The sequence below is a fragment of the Eumetopias jubatus genome, unplaced genomic scaffold, assembly GCF_037043125.1.
Source record: "Eumetopias jubatus isolate StellerSeaLion01/CBP00866 unplaced genomic scaffold, mEumJub1_p1.0 scaffold_112, whole genome shotgun sequence".
In the NCBI taxonomy this organism is placed as follows: Eukaryota; Metazoa; Chordata; class Mammalia; order Carnivora; family Otariidae; genus Eumetopias; species Eumetopias jubatus.
In genome coordinates this window covers 420,002-425,196 of record NW_028274918.1, presented here as the reverse complement: position 1 = coordinate 425,196, position 5,195 = coordinate 420,002, and the positions used below count along the sequence as shown (strand labels likewise).

The following is a 5,195-nucleotide window of genomic DNA, read 5'->3' as shown; positions in this document are numbered from 1 at the left end:
ATTTTATTTATTTTGAATTTCTTTGTTATGTGATGTCACCATACAGTTGAGGTTTAGCTTAAAAAATTAAACAGTTCATCATTCTACTAATTAGGAACTCCAGAATTTGTAATACATTAACCACTGTCCAACCTGAGATTGCTCATCAGCATATTCTCTTCTCATATAAAATAAGTTGAAAGAGTCTCTACCTTCAAGCCTCCAGAAAAACAAACCCTAAAGTCACCAGATTTATGACAGATACAAGTATTGCAAAATATCTGGGTTTAGGCAGAGAATGGGATAGGTAGAAGCAGCTGAAAAAGAGATGTTGGAGCTGCTCCTTATTTGCTGTCCTATACATTTGGAGCATGTTCAAAGCATAAGGGATTTTATGTTCAACCTGAAATCACTTAGGACTCCTACTGAAATGAAGGGCTTTACTCACCTACCTTGAACATGACCGTTCTTCTCTCCTACTTCATTTTGCAAACTTAACCTTCTCTGATCTGCCTGTTCCTTTTCATGTAGCCTCCATGTTCATTATAACACATCCTGGAGGAATATAATTAAAAACAAAACCTGCATCCATTCTATAAAACCTCTTCAGAAAGACAGAAGAGAAAGAAAAGGGTTTTGTTATAGAGTAAGCACTAACCAGAGAGAATGTAAGGTGCATCACCTTCTAAGTGATAAAAAGATCGTAAAGACAGAAATCTTATTCTATATAACTAAGAAGATACAACCTATTCTATTCATATTTTCCAGATAAAATAGCTCATTTCTTTTATCTTTATGGAGGTAAGGTTTAAAATTTAAAGTCAAATGACATTTGAATTAGGCCATCTTTCCCTAAATCACCAAACACTTCTTTCTCCCTACTTGATGAAACTTTTCTACCTTTAATATGATTTCTGCTTTCTGTTCCTCCATTAACTCGTTGTTTTCTCTACATATACACCCCGTTGTTTGTAGCCATAGATAATCACTAGGCCCCCCAAAAACCTGCATGTGGAAAATTAAGGAAAACCCTAGAATATAAATACACATCTTTATAATTTTGCAAAAAATAATATGTTTGAATGAAATAATTGTAAAAATTCATGAACATGCATCTGGAGGGTGTATCTATTTTTTTAAGATTTATTTTATTTATTTACTTATTTATTTGAGAGGGCGAGTTTGCACAATTGGTGAAGAGGGGAAGAGGGGGAGGGACATAATCCCAAGCCAACTCACAGCTGTGTGTGGAGCCTGACTTGGGACTTGATTTCATGATCCTGACCTGACATCATGACCTGAGCTAAAACCAAGAGTTGGATGCTTAACCAATAAAGCCACCCTGGAGGGATATCTTTTTATCTTCATGAAATATTTACTGATGTGAAAATGTTTATTACATATTGTTAATACATAAAATTCTGGGTTTAAAAAGTGCATTAAACTAAGACATTCTTCTGATATTGGTACCGCTTTCTGAGGCATGATAAAATATGGCAGTTGTAAAAATACTTTATTTCTTCTACACATATTGAAAAGACAAAGCAGTCACAATATTATACCATGATCCTACAGAAATTCTTCCTGTAGGTGGAGTATGTTTATTGCTAGACACAAAAGGAACTTTTTACTCAAAATTAAATTGCCTTACAAATGTAAATTCTTTTTGTAGGGCACAAAGTTTACCCCACATAATCTTTTTTAATAAATATGTTGGCTTTTGCAATAAAATCAATTTCCCCAAGAGACACATAGAAATAGATTTTATTTATAACACTGTCATGTTATTTTTTATCTCTGACTCTTTAGGATCTCATTCATGGTAGATCTCTTGACATCTCTTAAAATCTTTTCCTTCCTGATGATCTAACAATTATTTACAGATATACCAAACAAAATCATATTTATTCCACTAATATGACGATGAAATGTATTTGATACTTTTTAACACAGAATACATATGTAAGGGAAACAGATAAGTTAACTTTATATTCAGAAACCTAATTAAAAATTTTTAGTGTAGTAAAAACAGATTCAGACTCCTGTAGAAAATTACCTAATTCTTAAATATTTTCAATATCTTAAGAAAAAAATCCTTCAAACAGACTTCCTGTTCCCCTCTGACCTGGCCCAGGGCAACCAATAACTTGTGGTTTCAGTGACTTTCTTTATATACAGGTTACACAGATTTAAGTTACAAATCGTCAGGGCTTTTTAAAACTTTTGTTTTACTCAATTTTTTTGCAGTTTTCATTTACCAGGTTTTATGTTATTGGCACCAACCTAGTAACAGTGTGTTTAGAAGAAGGAAATGATTTTATATCAGGGGCTAAATATAATTATGTATTTATTTCTTTAAAAAATTTGTAAAAAGGAGATTTTGTACATCCTATTTTTTTGGTCCTGTCTTACATAATTTTATTTTAAATCTTTATTTTAACTGAATGAACTTCAAAATAAACACTTGGGCTTTAATTATGAGGAAACAGGCATCTTGTGATGTCACAAATACTCAGGTGGTGGAGCATTGTGATGGTCTGGGTAGTCTATCTGCGTAGGCCAGCCAAAGTGGCATTTGAAGCTGCAGTGTTCAAAACTATGCAGATCAGAAACGTAGCTGAAGGAAAACTTATTTGAGATGACACATGTTCTTCAGAAATTCAAGATGATTCTCCTAAAGATGGAACGACTGGTTCCGCAGCCTGAATTAGCGCTCCTTTGTGTGTTCACACATTCACTGGAGATGTGGACATAAGATCTAAGATTGAAGAAAATGATTTCAGGCCTTGTCAGGAGGATCCTTGATAAAAAGACCACGTTACACATTCTGTGTCTCTGAACCAGATAAAGATAATGATTTTCTTTCTCTGACCTTTGTCAGGAAGTTTGGAAAATTGTTGAAATTGATCAATTCAAGTCAATTTGGTGGGATGAGAAGGGAGCTTCTATAATGATTGATGGGGAAGTCTTTAAGAAAGAAGTTTTGGAGAGGTTCCTTTCAGAATATTAGAAGCTGGAAGTATGAAGAGTCTAGTTCGCCAGCTTAATCTTTATGGATTTAGTAAAATGCGACAGAGTTTTCAAAGTTCTCTTTCTCTGGATGAATTTCTAGCAAAGGAAAAATAAGTTTCTGTTTTAAGAAAGGTATTCAAAAATGTTATGATTTATATACAGAAGGTATAAGATTTTACCTTGTATGGCAGTAAATAGGTTCCTATGTATAGGCTAAAGTCAGATTTTTAAATTTTGAATATTTTTTCAAAAATTGAGGCCATCTTAGGCATGGAATATTCAGGGTTATAAGAAATTTTGATAGTATCTTTGACCCTTACCAATGAACTTCAAATTAAGTAAGGTCCTGAAGCCCCTTAAAGTGCTATTCACTGTTATTTGTAAATATATAACACATTTTCATGAACTGGATTTAACCGATTGTTTCCAGTAAGTAAATTTTTAAAAATACTAATATACTAAATATATTATTTGATGACTTTGTGTGATGAAACTAAAGTCAGATTTATAGGTTATCTTCTCTTATATCCTAGTTGGAAATGTCTCTTAGTAACTTTCTCCTTTGGTTTCAGTTACAGTAATATCATAATCCATATTTTAAATGAGGCGGCCTCCAACTTTTAGTAAGAATGAAGAGTCGGGGTTAAAAATTCTTTTACAGTTTCATTAGTTCAAGATTTCAACAAGCAACCGTTCAGAGCAGGGGATAATGTGGAAAGTCCTAATTCTGGTTTTGTTGTTGAAACTAGTGGAGAAAGTGTACGTTCAAAGTCCACGAATGTAAATGTGCCTGTAATAAGGAAAACTTCTCCCAGCCAGGGAATTGTTACTACAAGGCCCCAGTGAGAAGTGATTTTTCTCCTGCATCAGCAATGTCAGATATACCATCGGAACAAATTGGAATGGAGCAACATGCTATTTTAAACCAGTTGACCACTTTTCACATGCACTCACATAGCAGCTACACTCGAGCAAATGGCCACATTGTGAATTTTGTTACAACTACAACTTGTACATCTCAGTACCGTATCATATCACCCTTAGAGTGCACTTATTTGGGAATGATGGTGGAGCCTTCCACTTTTCCAAATAGATATGAGGATTTGTCAGCCAGTGAGGCTCGTTTTTCTAACCTGCATGCGGTGGGCAACCCACGGTGCACAATGCCAATGATAGGTGATACTTCTGCTGCCTCACTTTCAAGGTCAACTCCTCAACCATCTCCATTGTATGAACATCCTCCTAATTACAACAGATCTGTCAAAGGACTGTCATTATGCAAGATAACAAAGGTTATCATTTGTTGGCAATTGACCACATATTGGCAATTCTCTTACTTGAACAATAAATGTGCATGTTCATCTTTATGGTTTCATTATGTTTATTTTTTGAAATATTTCAGGGTAAAAATCTTGATTTTCTTCATTTACTTTTTTGTGATTTGGCAAGAAGGGTTGACATACATCCTAAAGAAATTTTATGTATTTAAAAAGAATGGGAGGAAAGGAAAAGAAGCATTTGGAGTTAAGTTAAGTTTTACTATTAGATGCTGGGGTGTGGACCTATTTTTTATTGATTTTGAGAGGGGTTCTCTGTGCCTCCTGGATTTTGATGCCTGTTTCCTTCCCCACATTAGGGAAGTTCTCTGCTATAATTTGCTGCAATATACCTTCTGTCCCTCTCTCTCTTTCTTCTTCTTCTCGGATTCCAATTACTCTAATGTTGTTTTGTCTTCTCGTATCAATTGTCTCTCAAGTTCTGCCCTCGTGATCCAGTAGTTTATCTCTTTTTCTCAGCCTCTTTATTTTCCATCGTTTGGTCTCCTATATCGCTGATTCTCTCTTCTCCCTCATTTATCCTAGGAGTTAGTGCCCCCATTTTTAATTGCACCTCTGTAAAAGACTTTTGGATTTCGAATTGGTTAGATTTCAGTTATTTTATTTCTCCTGAAAAGGATTCTCTAATAACTTCCATGTTTTTTGCAAGCCCAGCTAGTATCTTTAAAATCATGATTCTGAACTCTAGGTCTGACATCAGTCCTAATGTCCATATTGAGTAGGTCCCAGGCAGACGGTACTACCTCTTTTTCTTTTTCTTGAGATGATTTTTTCTTCTTATCATTTTGTCCAGAGAATAAATGAATGAGAAAACAAAATACTAAGAGGTTTAGAATGTCTCCAGAAAATATACTCTAAACAAATCAG

General features: G+C 34.4%; 1 pseudogene; it reads left to right on the top strand.

Annotated features, from left to right (window-relative positions):
- Window positions 1-2,722: 2,722 nt before the first annotated feature.
- LOC148161613 (heat shock transcription factor, Y-linked-like) lies at window positions 2,723-4,225 on the top strand (annotated as a pseudogene).
- Window positions 4,226-5,195: the final 970 nt, after the last annotated feature.